Source organism: Nerophis ophidion, linkage group LG19 (genome assembly GCF_033978795.1).
Source record: "Nerophis ophidion isolate RoL-2023_Sa linkage group LG19, RoL_Noph_v1.0, whole genome shotgun sequence".
Taxonomy (NCBI): Eukaryota; Metazoa; Chordata; class Actinopteri; order Syngnathiformes; family Syngnathidae; genus Nerophis; species Nerophis ophidion.
This window is the reverse complement of record NC_084629.1, coordinates 2,681,176-2,705,632: the sequence shown is the minus strand read 5'-3', so window position 1 is coordinate 2,705,632 and position 24,457 is coordinate 2,681,176. Positions and strand designations below refer to the sequence as shown.

Sequence of the window (24,457 nt, the reverse complement as noted above, 5' to 3'; positions counted from 1 at the left end):
GTCCAGTCCATAGTGGATCTAACATAATAGTGAGAGTCCAGTCCATAGTGGATCTAACATAATAGAGAGAGTCCAGTCCATAGTGGATCTAACATAATAGTGAGAGTCCAGTCCATAGTGGATCTAACATAATAGTGAGAGTCCAGTCCATAGTGGATCTAACATAATAGTGAGAGTCCAGTCCATAGTGGATCTAACATAATAGTGAGAGTCCAGTCCATAGTGGATCTAACATAATAGTGAGAGTCCAGTCCATAGTGGATCTAACATAATAGTGTGAGAGTCCAGTCCATAGTGAATCTAACATAATAGTGAGAGTCCAGTCCATAGTGGATCTAACATAATAGTGAGAGTCCAGTCCATAGTGGATCTAACATAATAGTGAGAGTCCAGTCCATAGTGGATCTAACATAATAGAGAGAGTCCAGTCCATAGTGGATCTAACATAATAGTGAGAGTCCAGTCCATAGTGGATCTAACATAATAGTGAGAGTCCAGTCCATAGTGGATCTAACATAATAGAGAGAGTCCAGTCCATAGTGGATCTAACATAATAGTGAGAGTCCAGTCCATAGTGGATCTAACATAATAGTGAGAGTCCAGTCCATAGTGGATCTAACATAATAGTGAGAGTCCAGGCCATAGCGGATCTAACATAATATCGTGAGAGTCCAGTCCATAGCGGATCTAACATAATATCGTGAGAGTCCAGTCCATAGTGGATCTAACATAATAGTGAGCGTCCAGTCCATAGTGGATCTAACATAATAGTGAGAGTCCAGTCCATAGTGGATCTAATATAATAGTGAGAGTCCAGTCCATAGTGGATCCAACTTAATAGTGAGAGTCCAGTCCATAGTGGATCTAACATAATAGTGTGAGTCCAGTCCATAGTGGATCTAACATAATATCGTGAGAGTCCAGTCCATAGCGGATCTAACATAATATCGTGAGAGTCCAGTCCATAGTGGATCTAACATAATAGTGAGCGTCCAGTCCATAGTGGATCTAACATAATAGTGAGAGTCCAGTCCATAGTGGATCTAACATAATAGTGAGAGTCCAGTCCATAGTGGATCCAACATAATAGTGAGAGTCCAGTCCATAGTGGATCTAACATAATAGTGTGAGTCCAGTCCATAGTGGGGCCAGCAGGAGACCATCCCGAACGGAGATGGGTCAGCAGCGCAGAGATGTCCCCAACCGATACACAGGTGAGCGGTCCGACCCGGGTCCAGACTCTGGACAGCCAGCACTTCATCCATGGCCACCGGACCTGTGCCCCCCCCCCCCCTCTCACCCCCCTCCACGAGGGGGAGGGGGGCAGAGGAGAAAAGAAAAGAAACGGCAGATCAACTGGTCTAAAAAAGGGGTCTATTTAAAGTTTAAAGACTAGAGTATACAAATGAGTTTTAATATGTGACTTAAGTGCTTCCACTGAGGTAGCAGAAGAGAAACTACATCTTGTGAGACCATGTCGGCCAAACCCTGAAACTGTGTCCGTATTTTTTCACGTTTCATATGTTTTTTTTGCATTTTTAATTTGGACATTACCACATAAGTTATGTTTTAATTGCTTATGTTAGTTTATTGATTTTCAAACGCGCCAGAAAATAACCCATTTTGTACACTGTTGATGTGTTTCAATGCTAAGTTGTGTGTAAATGTGTTTGTAAAGTATTTCTCCAGCAATGGTCAGGTTTTGACATAAATGATGGTATTTGGAGAGGTCCATCAGTGGAGGCCTAGGTGGGAAACTCTCTTACATTATATTAGTAAAAGGTGGCAATTGTTGGATAATATTGCAAAAAACCAAAAACAAAGCTTCTGCAGACTCCTTCATTGCCAGAAGGGGGAAGCAGAGAACTGCAGATCTTTAATTGCCTTGTGAGCCTCAGCTATAGAAAGTTAAAGTACGGACTATTGTCACACACACACCAGGTGTGGCAAAATTATTCCCTGCATTTCACCCATCACCCTTGATCACCCCCTGGGAGGTGAGGGGAGCAGTGAGCAGCAGCGGTGGCCACGCCTGGGAATCATTTTTGGTGATTTAACCCCCAATTCCTAACCTTGATGCTGAGTGCCAAGCAGGGAGGTAGTGGCTCCCATTTTTATAGTCTTTGGTATGACTCGGCCGGGGTTTGAACTCACAACCTACCGATGTCAGGGCAGACTTTCTAACCACTATTCCACTGACTCGTATAAAGAGACACAAGAACTTGTTTGTTTTTTCAATGCATTCTAACTCATAAATAAATTTGATTAAAAGGTCAGTTCAGTTTTCAGTTCAGTTTCAGTTTATTTCGAACATGTTTACGATACTGTAGAGGTGGCTTCCTAGCGGTACAACTGCTACACACGTCGCAGGAGTCGGGCGTGCGGATTTGAACAAAGATTTATTGTACCTCCAGAAACTCATTGTGAACGACTCACACTGTGGTCGTGCAGGGTCCCATGGACCACTCAGGAAGGACATTGCTTTTCCAAGTTTGACTGTCGTTTATTTTTTTCAAATAAAGCAAGTCTTTTGCACCGTTGCCGCTCCTGCTCCCGCTGCTCGCGGTCCGCGCTTTAGTCGGCCGCATCTCCGTCTCTTGCGTCTTGCTTCCTGGTGCTTCTGCTCGCCGGGCACTGCTGCGGACTCTCCACCTCCTTCAGCCCCGATCTCTCCTCCTTCTCCCCTTTTATACATTGTGAGGAGATAAGTTAATTGTGTACTGGTGCGCGATCCACACACCTGCACATGATTGCGGCGTCGCTTGGCCGCATTCTCCGCCTCCTTGCTGCCATCTTGGGCCGGGCTCCAGCGTGCTCCGCCTCTCCACACTCATCAATTTTCTTTCCAGATACACAGTACCTTGAAGTCTCTCCAAGTTCCTCTCCCTCCTGTTCCCGTCCGCTACTGTTAAAGACAACAGGTGATTAGATAACTCGTACCACCTGGGAAATCTAATCACCTGCTCAGCTGGGTCTGCCACGCCCCCGTCTGATGGGGCTCTGTCCTCAGCACCATGGAGAGAGGCGGTGAAATCCACTCCTGCGGGCAGCGCCGGCCACGCCTCCCTCCACAAATACAATGTTTCATTACAGCATGTCCAAAAAGGAGTGGGAAGAAGCTGAGCTTATTTAATCGTATTTATTTGTATACCGTAGCGATTTTATCCTTTTTCTTTGTCCCCTGTAACATAACAGTGAAAAAATAAACAATTAACATACCATAGTAATAAACCAATATTAAATACATAAATTATCTTCGTCTCGATGAATAAAAAGAAAAAGAAAAAAGGGTTCAAGATGTTCATCATGAACTCTTAAAGTCTCTTAAATTGAATCATATTGGTGCTTTGTTGGATTTATTTGGTTAATCCGTTCCAAAATTTAAGTCCACATACAGATATGCTTAAGGTTTTAAATGTTGTGACAGCATACAAATGTTTTTAAATTACATTTTCCTCTAAGATTTAATTTCTCCTCTTTTGTTGAGAAGAATTGTTGTACATTCTTAGGTAGCAGCTTATAGTTCACTTTGTACATCATTTTAGCTGTTTGCAAAGGCGCCAAATCGTTGAATTTCAATAATTGTGATTAAATAAATAAAGGGTTTGTATTTTCTCTATATCCAACATTATGTGTTATTTTAATTAATGTTTTTTGCAACACCCTTAGTGGATGAAGCGCACATTTGTAGTTAATTCCCGATATTTCTGCACAATAACTAAGATATGGTAACACTAGTGAGCAGTAGAGAATATCAAGTTATTTTTGGTTTCTTTACAGTGAATTTACTGGGAGATCCTCTATTACTGTCGGGAACTCGCATAGCTGCAGTAGTTGTGATCCCAATATGCAGGAACCAGGAGATCGAGGTGCAGGTAAGAGTCTTCATTACTCTCAAAATAGGAGGAAGCAGTCATACATGTAAATGTTCTCAACATAATCACAATCCTCACGTCACTGCCCGGGCACATTCACCTGCGCAGCAAAACCAGCTGCATTCAATCCGAAATCAACACACCTGTCGCTGATGAGAAGACCTGCCTCCTTAAGCCAGTGCGAACCTGCTATCCTGTGCCAGAACGTAGCGACCTGTCTTGTACACAGTATACCTCCGTTCCCGCGTCACGAGCATTTTGTCTTGTCTCCCTGTATTCCCTCTGCTTCTCTGGCTGCCTCTTGGATCTCAAACTCCTGTCTGGACACAGACTTTGACGCCTCTCTCCTTCCCCTTGACCTCACGTTTTGCTCACGGACCTCCGAGCCAGCTTTGCCCCTCTTTGGACTTCCGCCTCTCGTTCAACACTACGGGTAACACTACTCACTTAATTCATACAATGTGCAGTTAGTTGTAATCTGTGTTTTTGTGAAGGAAAATGCTAACGTCATAATGTGTTTATGAAATTAATATGCCGCCGTATCCTTATAATGTCGCAAAATACATACATTTTACAGGGGGTCTCTGTTATTTTGCAGCCCCCACCTTAATATGAAAGTTTAATGTTGTCGTAGCGTGGACTATGTTGCGTGGATTGTTTTCCAGAAATGCAAATGAACTGGACCGGACATAACGTGAAGGTAAATACATGATTTCAATCTTAACTCAAAAGCTCCAAACAAAAGGCGCTCACAGTGGAGGCACACAACTTAACGCAGGAAACAAATCTAGCACTTTGACGTAAACTATGGGCAAGAAACAAAAGACACCAACTGTGGCATTGATAAACAAAAATGTGAGTAGGGCAGCATGGACTAAGAAATTGCATGGAACAGAGTAATGACACCAGAACGACCTACAGAAAATGACAGGCTTAAATAGTGACATGATTAACGTGAGTTCAAACAAATCAGGCAGGTGAAAATAATGAGTTGTCATAGAAAACTAAAATAAACCAGGGTGCGCAAAAACAGGATCTAATGGAGTCAAAAACAAAAAGAACATACCTAAACAGAAGACATGACAAATTTGAGTGCGGCCCGCGAGTTTTATATGAATGGTGCTTGACAGCATTGTGTTATTCGGCTCCAAAATGGCTCTTTCAAAGTTCTGGTTTGCCTACCCCTGCATTAGTGGAAAAGCGGAAAATGAGTGAGACGTTGCCATGCAGTCACACTGCAACACCTGTCCGTCAGTAATAACAGTCCCCAATAACCTGAACCAATTAAAACCGTTATTTATGTATTTTTTTTTATTATTCTTTGATTTGCATTTCCTCATACAATGAATACTACATATATTTCCATATGATGCGGGATAACACTCCAGGAGCCGTCACTTGTTTGCGCTCGCTATCCAGGTACTTTCCCGGCTATTATCCACCGACCGCCGTTTTGCTGTAGTGAGGAAAAGCAGAAAGAGACACAATGCGGAAATACCATTATTCTCAGGTAAATTGTTGTGAACGACTCTCGCTGTCATCGTGCGGGTTGCATGGACCATCAAGGAAGGACATGGCTTTCGAGCAGGTTTGACTCTCGTTTATTTTACAATAACAAGCTTGTCTGCGGTCGGGTCGCTTTTCAGCTCTTTCTCCACTGCTCGCTCCTCTGTTGCTTTTCAGCCGTCGTCGTCTGCTCTTTATTGCTTTCGCTCCTCGGTCGCTGCTGCGGGCTCTCCTCCTCCTTCTCCTCGTTTATTCAGCGTGAGGAAAAATGTTAATTGTGTACCGGTGCACTTAACTGCGGCGTCACAACCGGCACGTCTCGCCTCCCCACTCGGGCGCATTCTCCGCCTCCTCGCCGCCATTTTTGGCCGGGCTCCAGCATGCCCTGCACCGCTGCTCGTTCGCCGGCTCCACCTCTCCACAGTTGTGTTTGAGACCCATGACATAAATATTACATGTTATTATAAATGGAGGCGTAGGGATGTTTTTTTAAGCGCTTTATAGACAGAATAAGTCATTATAAGCTGTCTTTTGATCGCATTTATTTACTAGTTAGAATGTATAAACCAGAAACAAAACAAATGTGTGCTTGTCTCACATAAGAATTGTGAATGATGGGTAGACTTCCCAAAAAGCGCAGTTCCACTTTAGGAGGAGGACAAGGAGGAAGGAACTTAAGGACAATAACCATTGCAAAAACGTTCAACTTTTTTTACACAAATATTAAGACAAAAGCATGTAAGGATGAGCAAATGTTGTCTACATGCTTGACAGCGCATGAGTGGTCCGCTGGTCCAAGCCAGGCAAGATGGTAGACCTGCAGGGCTCTGACATAATAAAGCTGTCATATTAGCACAAAGCGTTTTGTTTGAAGGACAGCTGCAGCTTGTCAACTTGGGACAACAGCCTGACAATCACAGCCTTCAGGAAACTGTAAAGATGTCATTCTATTCGTTTGAAATGTCTACACTTAAAACATTTTCTTAAATTTGGTCAAAAACAACTTTCAAGGAAAATATATCTCTAAAAGTGCACAGAACTAGAGTTGGTTTTTTTTCTAATTGTATTGCAAATTACAAAAAAAAATCGCAAAACATTTAGAAATATAAAAAAAATCAGTCTAAGGGGGAAAACAACACATAGCCATAGCACACATAAGCATGTGTGTAAGAGGGAAACATCAATCAATCAATCAATCAATGTTTACTTATATAGCCCTAAATCACTAGTGTCTCAAAGGGCTGATCACAGAACATAAAGGACATTAAAACATTAAAATAGTAGAGCTGATGCAACCAGACATTTCTACATACAGCTAGAAAAATAAAAATTAATACATAAATAGGGCTTCACGGTGGCAGAGGGGTTAGTGCGTCTGCCTCACAATACGAAGTTCCTGCAGTCCTGGGTTCAAATCCAGGCTCGGGATCTTTCTGTGTGGAGTTTGCATGTTCTCCCCGTGACTGCGTGGGTTCCCTCCGGGTACTCCGGCTTCCTCCCACTTCCAAAGACATACACCTGGGGATAGGTTGATTGGCAACACTAAATGGTCCCTAGTGTGTGAATGTGGTCTGTCTATCTGTGTTGGCCCTGCGATGAGGTGGCGACTTGTCCAGGGTGTACTCCGCCTTCCGCCCGATTGTAGCTGAGATAGGCGCCAGCGCCCCCAAAAAGGAAATAAGCGGTAGAAAATGGATGGATGGAATAAAGAAATAACAACATATACACTGTTTGGCGGGAGCACGGCCAGAGACAGGAGCAGACCCAACAAAGCAACCAAGAGAGCCGACTCCACCCTCGGCCGCCCACCAACTCTCAGCCAGTGTCCAGTCCGCATGGATGAGCGAGGATGCGTCCGAGGCCGTGTTTTTCAACCTTTTTTTGACATTTTTCGCATTGAAAAAAATCGGAGGCACACCATTCGCAGAAATCGTTAAAAAAACGAAACACAGTTGACAGTCGTCACAATTGTTGGGTATAACTTTAAACCATAACCAAACACGCATCGATATAGCTCTTGTCTCAAAGTAGGTGTACTGTCACTGACTTATTTTGAGTTTTTTGCTGTTTTCCTGTGTGTAGTGTTTTAGTTCTTGTCTTGGTTTTTTCTCTTTTTTCGGTATTTTCCTGGAGCAGTTTCATGTCTTCCTTTGAGCAATACTTCCCGCATCCACGTTGATTTAGCAATCAAGAATATTTCAGTTGTTTTTATCCTTCTTTGTGGGGACATTGTTGACTGTCATGTCATGTTGGGATGTACATTGTGGACGCCATCTTTGCTCCACAGTAAGTCTTTGCTGTCGTCCAGCATTCTTTTTTGTTTACCCTGTAGTCAGTTCAGTTTTAGTTTTGTTCTTCACAGCCATCCCTGAGCTTCAATGTCTTTTCTTAGGGGCACTCACCTTTTGTGTATTTTTGGTTTGAGCATTAGACAGCTTTTTACCTGCACCCTGCCTTCCGCTGTTTCAGATGGAATTTAGCTATTTAGCTATAATCTGGTACAGAACATATCTGTCTTTGAGCTTAATGTTTCAGTGCATTGTCCCTTCAAATAAAGACTAAACTAGATAAGTTTGTTCCCGCATACCATATTTCCTTGCATTTAGTATGCGCCTGCCTTGAATTACTGCCGGGTCAAACTCTCTTCCCCACAATAATTAGCGCATGCTTAGTATTACCGCCTGGTCAAACTTGTGACGTCACGAGTGACACTTCCCCTGTCATCATTTTCAAAATGGAGGAGGCTGATTTCAATAATTTGAAATCACATAAAGGGAAGAAGATTAAGAACTATTCAGTAGGATTTAAGGTCAAAGCTGCTAAAAAGAACTGTAAGCAGCTATGTTTTATTAATATACCGTAGCTGCGTGTGTCAAATATGAGTCATTAAATGACTCCCGCCTCCTGGTGGTAGAGGGCGCTAGTGATCCTTCTTGCGACTACTCGGCTGCAGAAGAAGTGACAATGAGCGACGTGATATGTGCTGGGACGGAAATGACGCGGCGGACGCACGGCGGACCTTTTAGGATGTAACACTTCTATGCTGGTTATGTAAACAACCGGGCTGAAATAAAGCATGTTCCAGTCCTAAATACCCAGTGTAGTATTTATACAATAACACTTCATGGTGGCAGCGGTGGGATAAAGAGATCAACCACGGAGCAGAACGGGAGGGGGAGTTGCCCGAGGATAATTCTGTCGTCGCCCGCGCTTGAGGAGCCGAGCTAACTGATAGAAGTTTTCTAAACTGGACTTTCAATCGAAGCAGGAGGTAATAAAGGAAGATCTCCATCAAAACAGAGAGACTTTTAAAACTGAAGAAAGATAAGGAAGACTTCTATAAATAAGTTACCGATGCTTCTGATCCAAAGAAGCTGGCATGGACTTCATTTATAAGTAAAGGTAAGACCATAATAACGTTTTTTGTTTTTTTTATTAAATGTGCTTTTTATGATGGTATCCTTACATCACACTCAAATTTTTACTGCATGCCTTCGGTAAGTGCCGGAGTGAGAAGAGGTTTTAAAATAATTAGCGCACGCTTACCTTTACCGCCTTCCTTTGGTAAGCGCAGGAGTGAGACAAGGTTTTAAATTAATTAGCGCCCCGGCGGCAATTCAAGGAAATACGGTAGTCCTGATTTGTTTTCCTATGTCCCCCCCTCCCTTGTGGAGGGGGTCCGGTCCGATGACCATGGATGAAGTACTGGCTGTCCAGAGTCGAGACCCAGGATGGACCCCTCGCCTGTATCGGTTGGGGACATCTCTACGCTGCTGATCCGCCTCCGCTTGAGATGGTTTCCTGTGGACGGGACTCTCGCTGCTGTCTTGGATCCGCTTTGAACTGAACTCTCGCGGCTGTGTTGGAGCCACTATGGATTGAACTTTCACAGTATCATGTTAGACCCGCTCGACATCCATTGCTTTCGGTCCCCTAGAGGGGGGGGGGTTGCCCACATCTGAGGTCCTCCTCTCCAAGGTTTCTCATAGTCAGCATTGTCACTGGCGTCCCACTGGATGTGAATTCTCCCTGCCCACTGGGTGTGAGTTTTCCTTGCCCTTTTGTGGGTTCTTCCGAGGATGTTGTAGTCGTAATGGTTTGTGCAGTCCTTTGAGACATTTGTGATTTGGGGCTATATAAATAAACATTGATTGATTTTTGGGGGAGAAATCCTAAATTCATCGGTGTTTGTTTGGTGTGCAATTCGCTGCACAAGTGCCTTAATGTTTTTTTTTTTTAATGTCTTTGTTTATATTAAATACCTTGTAGCCGCGTGATGTCTCCTTCTATTTTCTGCATCGTGGATCACAATCATCGCTCTCTGACAGTTTAACCTGAAACCGACTCATTTAATCTCCATTATGTCCTGTGGGAATATTTGTATTCTAAATCAAGGTCAGTCCACGTTACGGATGCTGATTATATCGGACTTGAGAGGTTGCATTGTAATTACCTCTGTTCTGTTTTGAGAAATACATTTTATAAAAATATTGTTGGAGACTTTTAGTCTATAAGTCAAATAATTAAAGTTGTCCTCTACTAAACGAACAATGGATAAAAATAACCTTCAATATTTGTAATTTAATAGGAGACTTGTCCCAGCTTTATTTTATTATACCAGCTCCACCAAAACATGCTTAGGATGCTTTTGGCCAATAGAGGGCACTGCTGTCTTCATAATAATATAAGCTAAAGCTACAGTCAAATTAAGAAGTGAGATTTTATGTACATCTGAAACACTTATTTAGTGTTTTTTGTAATAGTGTTAATTATTAGAAGCTTGAATACACCTTATAGTTATGGTTTAACCGGTTAGTTTGTACGTTATAAGGCATGTTGCATAAATGACAGTCAATACAATATAGCAGGGGTCGGGAACCTTTTTGGCTGAGAGAGCCATGAAAGCCAAATATTTTAAAATGTATTTCAGTGAGAGCCGTATAATATTTTTAACACTAAATACTGTCACGTTTTGTTGACGAACCCCAACATGCAGAGACGGTGGCAGGCATTGAATAAGAAAACATGATTTAATATAAATACTAAAACAAGAACAAACAACTAAGAAAAGGTGCGCACGAGGCGGATAACAAACTAGGAGGTGAACAAAACACTTACTGGGACAAGAAAGAACTATGGCATGAGCAGAGTGAACAAAAGTAGACACAACGAAGTATTAATGACATTGACAGGTAGTGGTGACAAACAACCGGTAGGAGCGACTGTAATCCAGCACTGACTGGAAGACAAAGGAGGTGAAAAAAATAGGAGTGGGCTGATTGACACCAGGTGTGGCCAGGTGCCAATCAGCCGCAGCTGAGGGGAAACAGCGCTCAGGGAGAAAGACAGGAAACAGACAAAATAAGAGCGCTGACAGGAAACACTTAAACATGGCCACACTGTCAGGTTCAAACACTGATGACATTTATTAAACAGACAAGAAGCAAGGAATTCAACAGAGACATGATTCAATTTAGCTCAATGAGGAGGAACCCGAAAGACCTGTACCCTTGTACAGTGTCGTCCCGCGCTCTGACAAGAGAATCCAACGCCTTCTCTTTCATTTCGACTTTACCTGATTACAACTAAATGCGTGCATCTCCTATTCTTTATAATAACATTATTATTCTGAAGCTAACCAATAATAAATAAAATAATTTTGACCATTAATGTGACTTCTTGAACATGTGCGGTAGATGGATTAAAATGCATGAGAATGTTTTATATTTTGAAGGTTATTTTTAACACCGTGACTACCAGCGGAATTATTAATTACTTATCGTATTAAGCAACGTCAGCTAAGATTTATCCGAGAGACAGATGCAGTCATCAAAAGAGCCACATCTGGCTCGAGAGCCATAGGTTCCCTACCCCTGCAATATAGTATGTGTCAGAGTGAGTTAATGACGAACCCCAAGATGCAGAGAAGGAGGCAGGCATTGCGTAAGAAAACGTGTTTTAATTAAAAACTAAAACAAAAGGGTACCAACAAAAGGCGCGCACAAGGCGGATAACAAAAACACTTACTGTCACACGACGGAACTATGGCATGAGCAGAGTGAACAGAAGTAGACAAAGCTACAAGCGACAAGACAGGTAGTGGTGACATCGACACGACACGACAATAATCCAGCATCTGACTGGAGGACAAAACAGGCTCAAATAGTGGCTGGCTGATTGACACCAGGTGTGGCCAGGTGCCAATCAGCCACAGCTGAGGGTACACAGCACTCAAGGAGACAAACAGGAAACAGAAACAAAATAAGAGTGCGTACAGGAACTAAAAACATGAAATACTACACACACACAGAGGAAAAACTAAAACACAACCAAACTGTCAGGGGCAAACACTTTTGGACAAAGCTAATAAAAATGGATGAAAATGAAAGTCACAGTTGGCAAACCTTCATTGGTATCTACAGTATATAGAGTCACGATCAAAAGTTGTTACAATTGAAACAAAAATGTAGCTGTTTGCCCACAATACCCAGCAAAATGTTTGGAGAGAAAAAAGGTGACGCCTTTAATCGCAGGAACATCACACCTACCGTCAAGCATGGTGGTGGTAGTGCTATAATCTCGGCCTATTTTGCTGCCAATGGAACTGGTGCTTTACAGAGTAAATGGGTCAATAAAAAAGGAGGATTACCTCCAAATTCTTCAGGAGAACCTAAAATCATCAGCCCGTAGATCGGGTCTTGGGCGCAGTCAGGTGTCCCGACAGGACAATGAGCCCAAACACACGTCCAAAATGGTAAAGGAATGGCTAAATCGGGCTCGATGTCAGGCTTGTCCCTGACAGTTTGGTTTTGTGTATGTCTTTGTTTCCTGTCAGCGCTTTTAGTTGGGTCATTTCCTGCTTTTCTCTCTGAGCGCTGTTTCCCCTCAGCTGCGGCCACACCTGGTGTCAATCAGCCCGCTCTTATTCAAACCTGCTTTGTCCTCCAGTCAGGGCTGGATTATTGTCACCACTGCCTGTCAATGCCATGAATACTTGTCGTTGTAGCTGTCTACTTCTGTTCACTCTGCTCATGCCATAGTTCCTTCGCGTCACAATAAGTGTTTTTGTTTCTAGTCCAAAGTTACCCTTTGTGCTAGTTTTTGTTCACAGCCAAGTTTGTTCTTTGTCGTATGCGCGCCTTTTGTTCGTACCCTTTTTGTTTGTTCTTGTTTCAGCGTTAAATTAAATCATGTTTACCTGCGCTATGCCTGCCGCCTTCTCTGCATCTGGGGGTTCGTCAACAACAACATGTGACACTAGAATTAAGGTTTTTCGAATGGCCTTCCCAAAGTCCTGACTTAAACGTGTGGACATTGCTGAAGAAACAAGTCCATGTTAGAAAACCAACACATTTTAGCTGAACTGTGTGCTCCAATCACTCCATCACAAAAAACGTAGAAATTATTGTAAACACAAGACAGCCATAACATTATGTTTTTTACAAGTGTGTTAACTTTCGACCACGACCATAGAATATTGGTATTAATTATTTGTATAAAGGCTATACATGCGTTTGACATCCATTACATTTGACATACATTACATTTTTTTCTTTGGCCTCAGTCTGGACCCCCTCACCAGGGGCCCAGGCTTAGACTGAAAGTTTTCAGTTTACCTGTGTGGAGGGGGGGTGTGGCCCGCGGACCTGCAGCGAAACAGAGTGTGCCAGGACCGGCTTTGAGATAAGCAACAGGTTCGTAGAAGGCCCACCTGGGCCTTGTTATCTAATCACCTGTCGCTCTGTTAAAAGGCAGCAGCCGGAGAGCAAAGAGTTGAGTTGAATTTGAGTTTATTTGGAACATGCAAGCATACAACATGATACATCACAATTTCCAGTTTCTCTTTTCAACATGTTCGAAAAGGAGTTGGAATAAGCAGAGCTTATTTAATCCTACCTGTTTTTTTTTTTTACATTATAGTGGCTAAAACCTTTGTTTACTTCCTGTGCTCAATGTATTCACAATATACTCCATAAGTAATCCCAATAAAAATAAATAAATAAATAATTGGTGAAGTAATTTATATTCAATACGATGAGATAAGTACGATTGTTTTGAGAATGAAAGAATGATGGATAAATAAATTCAGAATGTTTATCATAGTTCTTCTTTGTACTTTGTAAACACTTTAAGTTTGAAGAGTTTTTTTGAAGGGGTTGGAGTTGGAGCGAGAGAGAGACAGACAGACACAAAACAATTGCTGAAAAGCAAGACAATGTATTGCAAAATAACACTAAATAGTGAACCTGATCCAAGCTCTCATGTCAGTGCTTGGTGGTCCGAGGAACCCGGAGTAGAGAAATCTCCACAATTTGGCGCCCAACATGGCTGGAGCACCAGAGGCGGAGGAGGCTGACCCACTGACGGCTCTCGCAAGCGTGCTCGCGGCGGTGACAGTCACCAGCCACCAACAGCTCGAAGTGGTCCGCCAACAAATGGCCCTGCAGGCGCTGGCGGACCGGGTGGGAACGGCACGGCCAACATCAGCGGCCGTCGCCGTGCAGCGCATGGGGGAGGGCAAAGACCCCCATGCCTTCTTGGACATTTTTCATGGCTACGGCAAAGGCATGCTCGTGGCTAGAAGACGAGTAGGGAGTGAGACTGTTGCCACTCCTAACGGGGTAGGCACAGAAAGCAGCGCTCAACCTGCCGGCGGCCTCCCAAGTACACTTTCCGGACCTGAGGAGGGCGGGGTAATGGGTTGTACTTGTATAGCGCTTTTTTTACCCCTTTTTAAGGAGCAGAAAGCGCTTTGACAGTATTTCCACATTCACCCATTCACAATGGATTAATATTCATTTTCTTTTTCTTGGCTTTCTTGGTCTTCAACTTGTCCACAAACTTGGACCACCCCGCTTTCAGCTTGTTGCAAACTGTCTGGTTGCTAAGTGCAATATCTTTGCTCTTTCCCTTAATCCTGCTCCCGGAGGAAACCACTCCCTCCAAGTTCGCTTCGCCATGCAAGGCGCTCGCCAGGACCCATCAGGAGCAAGGGTGAAGTGTCTTGGCCCAGGACACAACAGACGTGACTACGATGGTAGAAGGTGGGGATTGAACCAGTAACCCTCAGATTGCTAGCGCAGCCACTTAACTAACTTCACCACGCCGCCCCCATACTGCCGAAGACCATCGAAGCTGGTCCTGGCACATCCCGTTTTGCTGCAGGTCCGCAGGCCACGCCCCCCCCCTCCACAACCTGTTTCTTACCTTTTTTGTAAGGGCCGCCGGAAATTGGCAGACCCGTCAGCGATCCTGTTCTGTCTCCCTGTGATGTTTGTCTGCTCTTGAATGGGATTGTGCTGAAAATCTTGAGTATTTCTGATTCTGATGTTTGTACAGTAAAAGCCTAAAAATCCAGGCTTTTAATAGTGATTCCTAGAGCTCAAAAAAAGTCTGCGGGCTATAGAGCGTTTTCCGTTCGGGCTCCAGTACTCTGGAATGCCCTCCCGGTAACAGTTCGAGATGCTACCTCAGTAGAAGCATTTAAGTCTCATCTTAAAACTCATCTGTATACTCTAGCCTTTAAATAGACCTCCTTTTTAGACCAGTTGATCTGCCGCTTCTTTTCTTTCTCCTATGTCCCCCCCTCCCTTGTGGAGGGGGTCCGGTCCAATGACCATGGATGAAGTACTGACTGTCCAGAGTCGAGACCCAGGATGGACCGCTCGTCGGGACCCAGGATGGACCGCTCGCCTGTATCGGTTGGGGACATCTCTACGCTGCTGATCCGCTTGAGATGGTTTCCTGTGGACGGGACTCTCGCTGCTGTCTTGGAGCCACTATGGATTGAACTTTCACAGTATCATGTTAGACCCGCTCGACATCCATTGCTTTCGGTCCCCTAGAGGGGGGGGGTTGCCCACATCTGAGGTCCTCTCCAAGGTTTCTCATAGTCATCATTGTCACTGGCGTCCCACTGGATGTGAATTCTCCCTGCCCACTGGGTGTGAGTTTTCCTTGCCCTTTTGTGGGTTCTTCCGAGGATGTTGTAGTCGTAATGATTTGTGCAGTCCTTTGAGACATTTGTGATTTGGGGCTATATAAATAAACATTGATTGATTGATTGATTTAATAGGTGGATTCTAACTATTCACAGGATAATTCCGCAAGACTGAGTCTCTCCTCTTTCCTGCTATGTCAATGTGAATTATTTATCCTCGATCTTGAATCCGTGGCAGGTTTACCGTGTGAGCAGCACGGGGGATTATGCAGGGAGCAAAGAACCACTTTCCCACAACCCCTGCTGTGCGGGGTGGCTTGCACTCCACATTAGAATGGAAAATCATCCACACCTGACAGAGCTTGTCTGACGAGGAGTGACTCACGACACGTTCTGCTAAATGTAAGTGTGTGTTTTTGCATGCAAATGTGTATCTTTTCGCAGGGTTCGTACAGGTGCTTAAAAAACCTTGAAAATGCTCGGATTGTGATGTGTTTTCAAGGTTTGAAAAATGCTTAAAGGGGAACATTATCACCAGACCTATGTAAGCGTCAATATATACCTTGATGGTGCAGAAAAAAAGACCATATATTTTTTTAACCGATTTCCGAACTCTAAATGGGTGAATTTTGGCGAATTAAACACCTTTCTGTTTATCGGTCTTTTAGCGATGACGTCAGAACGTGACGTCTCCGAGGTAACACACCCGCCATTTTCATTTTCACATTACAAACACCGGGTCTCAGCTCTGTTATTTTCCGTTTTTTCGACTATTTTTTGGAACCTTGGAGACATCATGCCTCGTCGGTGTGTTGTTGGAAAGTGTAACAACACTAACGGAGGGATTCAAGTTGCACCACTGGCCCGAAGATGCGAAAGTGGCAAGAAATCTCCCACCTGACCCCCATCGAATGTGCCGGAGTGTCTCCACATTTGACCGGCGATGACAGACATGGCACAGAGATGTATGGATAACCTGCAATTGCATTTGCGACGATAAAGTCAACGAAATCACAAAGGTGAGTTTTGTTGATGTTGACTTATGTGCTAATCAGACATATTTGGTTGCGGCGTGACTGCCAGCTAATTGATGCTAACATGCTATTTACCGGCGGTGCTAAAGCAGACATGGCACAGAGATGTATGGATAACCTGCAGATGCATTTGCAACTATATTACGTTTCCTTCCACCCACATTTAATGCCAAACAAACACTTACCAATCGAAGGATTTAAGTTGCTCCAGTGTCACGAGATACGAAAGTCCTGATCGTTTGGTCCGCACATTTTACCGGCGATGCTAACGCAGCTATTCGGCCATGCTATGGCTATGAATAGCGTCAATAGCTATTCGCTCAATAGCTCAATACTTCCATACTCCAACCATCCGTTTCAATACATGCGTAATCTGTTGAATCGCTTAAGCCGCTGAAATCCGAGTCTGAATCTGAGCTAATGTCGCTATATCTTGCTGTGGTATTCGCCGTTGTTTTTTTTACATTGGCAGCACTGTGTGACGTCACAGGGAAATGGGTAATTGAATCGCAAATAGCGAAAATCAAGCACTTTAAAGCTTTTTTTAGGGATATTCGGGGACCGGTAAAATTTTGAAAAAAACTTCAACAAATACATCAAGCCACTGGGAACTGATTTTTATTGTTTTTAACCCTTTTGAAATTGTGATAATGTTCCCCTTTGAATTTTGATTGTGGAATGCTTGTAAATGTTCATCATATTTCTCGGCAGTCCGACTCAATAGGCAAATTATAAACATGGAAAAAAATCAAATAAGTTTCCTTAAAAATAAAGAGCTACACGCTTGATCTGTTGGCTTTGCACGAGCCCTTACATTAGGTAGTCTGCGGTCAGAGAACTCCGGCTTATTAGTGATTCCCAGAGCCCAAAAAAAGTCTGCGGGCTATAGAGCGTTTTCCGTTCGGGCTCCAGTACTCTGGAACAACATACAAACCATCATGAAGGCATTGAGCTAAAAACTAAAAACATTTGTAACACAGTAAAAAAGTAATCCCACTAAAGTGACCGCATGGCAGCTAAGCTTGTTTAAGAAGCTCATTTATAAAATCAACAGGGAATAAAGGATCTTATGTACGTATCAATGGTTTTTGGCCTTTCTATTACTAGTTGCGTACCTACATCCTGAGGGCAAGAGTCTAAACTCTAAGAAGAGAGGGTGCTGAGGGTTGACCAGAATGGCCTTATGCCTTCTGGATGACTCTGACCTGATAGATCTGGTTCAGGGGTTTCAAGGCAGTGCCTATGGTCTTTTGGCACACCTTGATTATACCACCTAGTCTGTTTTTATTGGCCACACTGAGGTTACCAAACCAGGAAGTGATAGAATATGTCAAAATAGACACGATACAAGATTAGTGTCCTCCATCCATCCATCCATCTTTTTCCGCTTATCCGAGGTCGGGTCGCGGGGGCAACAGCCTAAGCAGGGAAACCCAGACTTCCCTCTCCCCAGCCACTTCGTCTAGCTCTTCCCGGGAGATCCCGAGGCTTTCCCAGGCCAGCCGGGAGACATAGTCTTCCCAACGTGTCCTGGGTCTTCCCCGTGGCCTCTTACCGGTTGGACGTGCCCTAAACACCTCCCTAGGGAGGCGTTCGGGTGGCATCCTGACCAGATGCCCGAACCACCTCATCTGGCTCCTCTCGATGTGGAGGAGCAGCGGCTTTACTTTGAGTTCCTCCCGGATGGCAGAGCTTCTCACCCTATCTCTAAGGGAGAGACCCGCCACACGGCGGAGGAAACTCATTTGGGCCGCTTGTACCCGTGATCTTATCCTTTCGGTCATGACCCAAAGCTCATGACCATAGGTGAGGATGGGAACGTAGATCGACCGGTAAATTGAGAGCTTTGCCTTCTGGCTCAGCTCCTTCTTCACCACAACGGATCGATACAACGTCCGCATTACTGAAGACGCCGCACCGATCCGCCTGTCGATCTCACGATCCACTCTTCCCCCACTCCTGAACAAGACTCCTAGGTACTTGAACTCCTCCACTTGGGGCAGGGTCTCCTCCCCAACCCGGAGATGGCATTCCACCCTTTTCCGGGCGAGAACCATGGACTCGGACTTGGAGGTGCTGATTCTCATTCCGGTCGCTTCACACTCGGCTGCGAACCGATCCAGTGAGAGCTGAAAATCCCGGTCAGATGAAGCCATCAGGACCACATCATCTGCAAAAAGCAGAGACCTAATCCTGCGGTCACCAAACCGGAACCCCTCAATGCCTTGACTGCGCCTAGAAATTCTCTCCATAAAAGTTATGAACAGAATCTGTGACAAAGGACAGCCTTGGCGGAGTCCAAACTTCACTGGAAATGTGTTCCACTTACTGCCGGCAATGCGGACCAAGCTCTGGCACTGATCATACAGGGAGTGGACTATGTTCTGACACTGATCGTACAGGGAGTGGACCGCCACAATAAGACAGTCCGGTACCCCATACTCTCTGAGCAATCCCCACAGGACTTCCCGAGGGACACGGTCCAATGCCTTCTCCAAGTCCACAAAGCACATGTAGACTGGTTGGGCAAACTCCCATGCACCCTCAAGAACCTTGCCGAGAGTATAGAGCTGGTCCACAGTTCCACGACCAGGTTGTCCTATCACCCTGAAAGCCCCTCAGTTTCCTCAAGAAAAACAGCCTCTGATTGGCATTCTTGCAAATACGGTCAGTGTTGGCATCAAAGGTCAATTTATTGTCTAAAATTGTGCCGAGAGACCTGTATTCACGGACTATCTCAACAGCAGAGCCATTAATGAGAATGGGTGCTTTGGCAGGGGGATCCATCGCCATTAAGGTCCAGGTTCGAATCATAGCACCGTTTGATGAAGTTCTCCAGAACAGGACCGTGGTCTGACTCTTTGTCCTGCAGGAGGCTGACCATGACCGAGTTGTCGGCAAACTTAATGAGGTACCTTGACTGAAGTGTGCTCTAACAGTCATTTGTGCAGGGGGGACAGGACCCAGGACCCAGGACACAGGACCCAGGACCCAGGACCCATTTACAAACACCAATGACATTGAATCGTCTACAGCAGGGGTCACCAACCTTTTTGAAACCAGGAGCTACTTCTTGGGTACTGATTAATGCGAAGGGCTACCAGTTTGATACACACTTAAATAAATTGCCAGAAATAGCCAATTTGCTCAATCTACCTTTAATAAATAAATCTATATATATATTTTTTAAAATGGGTATTTCTGTCAGTCATTCGTGGTACAATTTTTTTACTTTTAGGGAAGGTTTTTTGTAGAGAATAAATGATGAAAATAACACTTAACCGAACGGTTTAAAAGAAGAGAAAACAGGGGAAAAAATTAAAATAAAATTTTGAAACATAGTTTATCTTTAATTTCGACTCTTTAAACTTCAAAATTCAACCAAAAAAAAGAAGAGAAAAACTAGCTAATTCGAATCTTTTTGAAAAAATAAAAAAAATAATTTATGGAACATCATTAGTAATTTTTCCTGGTTAAAATTAATTTTAGAATTTTGACGACATATTTTGAATAGGTTAAAATCCAATCTGCGTTTTGTTAGAATATATAACAAATTGGACCAAGCTATATTTCTAACGAAGAAAAATCATTATTTCTTCTAGATTTTCCAGAACAAAAATTTTAAAAGACATTCAAAAGACTTTGAAACAAGATTTTAATTGTATTCTAAAGATTTTCTAGATTTGCCAGAATACTTGTTTTGAATTTTAATCATAATAAGTTTGAAGAAATATTTCACAGATATTCTTCGTCGAAAAAACAGAAGCTAAAATGAAGAATTAAATACAAATGTACTTATTATTCTTTACAATAAAAAATTGTCAGGAAAGAAAAGGAAGGATTTTAAAAGGTAAAAAGGTATATGTGTTTAAAAATCCTAAAAATCATTTTTAAGGTTGTATTTTATCTCTAAAATTGTCTTTCTGAAAGTTATAAGAAGCAAAGTAAAAAAAAATAAATGAATTTATTTAAACAAGTGAAGCCCAAGTCTTTAAAATATTTTCTTGGATTTTCAAATTCTATTGGAGTTTTGTCTCTCTTAGAATTAAAAATGTCGAGCAAAGCGAGACCAGCTTGCTAGTAAATAAATAGAATTTGAAAAATAGAGGCATCTCACTGGTAAGTGCTGCTTTTTGAGCCATTTTTAGAACAGGCTAGCGGGCGACTCATCTGGTCCTTACGGGCGACCTGGGTCCCGCGGGCACCGTGTTGGTGACCCCTGGTCTACAGAAACACTGCTTCATTTTCCATGCCCCATTCAGCTGGATCAATGTTAGGCTTAGGTTTTCTGCAGATGTTCTGTATTTTTCCTACGGACAGCATTCGGCGACCTCCAACCACAAGGCTATGGATTGATTCCCACTGGTTTTTGCCTTTTGAAGGGTACTGGAAAAACCTGTCCTTAAAGAGTGCTTGAATTTGGCCATGGAAAAGGTATACGAAGCCTTTGTGTGACGTGACATTTTCCTTTGCGGGTGTAGGATTTCTAAATTGAGCATTGTGTGACGAGGAGAGTCGTAGTCTGCCTTCTACTGAACGTGACAGCCCTCTGACCTTTACCGCCAGTCTGTCGCTGTTACACACACATTCTCACTTTTTCTGTCGCGGTGTCACAGCTTCTTGTCGTCGCTTGAACTTTTCTCCTCGGCGTGTGGCAAACACTGCCGTTCAGTCTTGTTCTTCGGCATCAGACAGGATGGTTTGTTTGTTTTTCTTTCCAAGTCGGTCACAAGCGAATGAAATTAAACAATGGATGTCCGCTGACTTTTTGCAACTCAACGGCAAAAAGACGGAAATTTCTGATCATCGGTCCTGCTAGACACCGACACCTATTTCATAATACCGCCTTCACAATTGACAACCCAACAATTACGCAAGGCGACTCGGTAAAGAATCTGGGTATTATCTTCGACCCAACTCTCCTTTGAGTCACACATTAAGAATGTCACTAAAACATCCTTCTTTCATCTCCGTAATATCGCTAAAATGTGTTCCATTTTGTCCACTAGCGACGCTGAGATCATTATTCATGCATTTTGTTACGCCTCGTCACCATTACTGTATTATTTGCATTAAAAGATTACAGTTGGTACAAAATGCGGCTGCTCGACTTTTGACAACAACAAGAAAGTTTGATCATATTACGCCTGTACCGTAAATTCCTTAGTATACCTATATACATATATACCTATATACATATGCCTATACCAGGGGTCAGGAACCTTTTTGGCTGAGAGAGCCATGAAAGCCAAATATTTTCAAATGTATTTCCGTGAGAGCCGTATAGTATTTTTAACACTGAATACAACTGTCAGGTACAAACACTGATGACATCTATTGAACAGACAAGAAGCAATGAATTAAACAGAGACTGAATTCAATTTAGCTCAATGAGGAGAAACGCGTAGACCTGTACCCTTGAACAGTGTCGTCCCACGCTCTGACAAGAGATTTCTTCGCCTCCTCTTTTATTTGGACTTTCCCTGATTACAACAACTAAATGCATGCATCTCTTATTCTTTAAAAAAGAAAAAAAAAAAAACATTGTTTTTCTAAAATGAACCAATAATAAATAAAATACTTTTGACTGTTAATGCGACTTCTTGAACAGGTGCGATAAACGGAAGGTTGGATTAAAAGGCATGAGAATGTTTTATTAGTGATTCCCAAAGCCCAAAGCCCAAAAAAAGTCTGCGGGCTATAGAGCTTTTTCCGTTCGGGCTCCAGTACTCTGGAATGCCCTCCCGGTAACAGTTCGAGATGCCACCTCAGTAGAAGCATTTAAGTCTCACCTTAAAACTCATTTGTATACTCTAGCCTTTAAATAGACTCCCTTTTTAGACCAGTTGATCTGCCGTTTCTTTTCTTTTTCTTCTATGTCCCACTCTCCTTTGTGGAGGGGGTCCGGTCCGATCCGGTGGCCATGTACTGCTTGCCTGTGTATCGGCTGGGGACATCTCTGCGCTGCTGATCCGCCTCCGCTTGGGATGGTTTCCTGCTGGCTCCGCTGTGAACGGGACTCTCGCTGCTGTGTTGGATCCGCTTTGGACTGGACTCTCGCGACTGTGTTGGATCCATTATGGATTGCACTTTCACAGTATCATGTTAGACCCGCTCGACATCCATTGCTTTCCTCCTCCCCAAAGTTCTCATAGTCATCATTGTCACCGACGTCCCACTGGGTCATTTTTGTCACCGACGTCCCACTGGGTGTGAGTTTTCCTTGCCCTTATGTGGGCCTACCGAGGATGTCGTAGTGGTTTGTGCAGCCCTTTGAGACCCTAGTGATTTAGGGCTATATAAGTAAACATTGATTGATTGATTGATAATTTGAACATAATTTTTGACACTGTGATTACCAGCGGAATTTTTAAGTACTTGTTGAATTAAGCAATGTCAGCTTAGATTTACCTGAGAGCCAGATGCAGTCATCAAAAGAGCCCCATCTGGCTCTAGAGCCATAGGTTCCCTACCCCTGACCTATACTGTCTCACCTGTCCACTTAAGATGTGACTTTTAAGTTTTTTACTACCTACATATAAGATACCACACGGTCTTGCTGATTGGACCATATGTCCCGGCAGGAAATTTGCGTTCAAAGAACTCCGGCTTATTAGTAGTTCCCAGAGCCCCAAAAAAGTCTGCAGGCCATATTCGGGCTCCAGTACTCTGGAATGCCCTCCCGGTAACAGTTCGAGATGCTACCTGAGTAGAAGCATTTAAGTCCCGTCTTAAAACTCATTTGTATACGCTAGCCTTTAAATCAGGGGTCTTAAACTCAATTTACCTGGGGGCCACTGGATGCAGAAACTGGGTGAGGCTGGGCCGTAAGAAAAGATTCTGTAAAACAAAATCTATTATGCACTTTTTAATGAATTTACCTTCTTTGAATGGCTTTCCCCGCCCTAGTAACATACTTGCCGACTTGCGCGATCTTACAAGAAACACCCGAATATCAGTGCCCCTCCCTGGGGCAATCATTCTCCCGGTTTTCAACCGGACACCAATATTTTGGGCACGTCGTGAGGGCACTGCCTTTGAAGTCCTCTACGACCTACCGTCTCATTCACTTTTCCACCATACACACAGTGTGCCGACCCAGTCACGTATTGTAAGAAGCTTCTACATACCCCTCGGGTGTGACTCTAAGACATACTTATTCAACAGCCATACAGGTCACACTGAGGGTGGCCGAATAAACAACTTTATCACTGTTACAAATATGCGCCACACTGTGAACCCACACCAAACAAGATTGAGATTGGGAGAACATCGGCATCGGAACACAACATAAACACAACAGAAGAAATACCATGAATCCCATGCAGCCTTAACTCTTCCGGGCTACAATAGGGGGCGGGGTCGGGGTGCAGGAGTGTATATTGTATCTTATATTAGGTCTATATAAATAAACATCGATTGATTGATTGATTGAAGTGAAGAAAAATGTCCGGCTTTTTTTTTTCTTCTTTTGTTGGAATGGCTGTAAAAAAAAATCACGTTAATTAGCACGATTGCAATGACCAGGCAGCCTGAGACGGTGCTGCTGTGGCGGTCTGCTCCTATTGTAGCCCCTCTTGGAGTCGGCGGATTGCTCATTGACTCATCCAGCAGCAGTGTTTCCTAGCAACGCCTCTTGAATCCACTGTACAGTATACTTCGCCATCTCATGGGCGCCTTTTAATAACCTGCCTTGCATTTTCCGTGTAAGATGTGCTAAAAGATGCATGCTAGCGACACCTAAATCCGGCCTTTTTTTTTTTTTTCCTTCGCCGGGATGCAGACCTTTTTGTTGCTGCATGCAACAGAATAAATGCAGTCCATGCAGGGAGGTAAAATATGGACATAACATCTCTAAGGCCCCTTCTACACAGAGGTTATCCAGGGTAAATCACACCTAACCTTGTCCTTGCCCACACACTTACAACGGTCGTTAAAGACCCCCTCCAGCCCCTCCGTCCGCCGCCGCAACACCACCTAGTACGCATCTGCAGAGCATGCACACGACATAGTCACCTCCAGTGTTGCTTTGTGTGTAAGTTCTTAAATCATAAATCAATCAAATCGTTAATAGCTGTGTGAAAGTAATCAATGTGATTAAG

At 43.5% G+C, this 24,457-nt stretch overlaps 1 long non-coding RNA gene across 1 annotated transcript in view; it reads left to right on the top strand.

Annotated features, from left to right (window-relative positions):
• The window catches only part of LOC133537730 (uncharacterized), a 37,209-nt gene extending 17,668 nt beyond the window's left edge, over positions 1-19,541 (top strand). The window contains exons 3-4 of the long non-coding RNA XR_009802812.1: positions 15,560-15,723; positions 19,307-19,541. This is a non-coding gene — a long non-coding RNA (uncharacterized LOC133537730). The remainder of the gene's footprint in view (positions 1-15,559; positions 15,724-19,306) is intronic.
• The last annotated feature ends 4,916 nt before the right edge of the window (positions 19,542-24,457 follow it).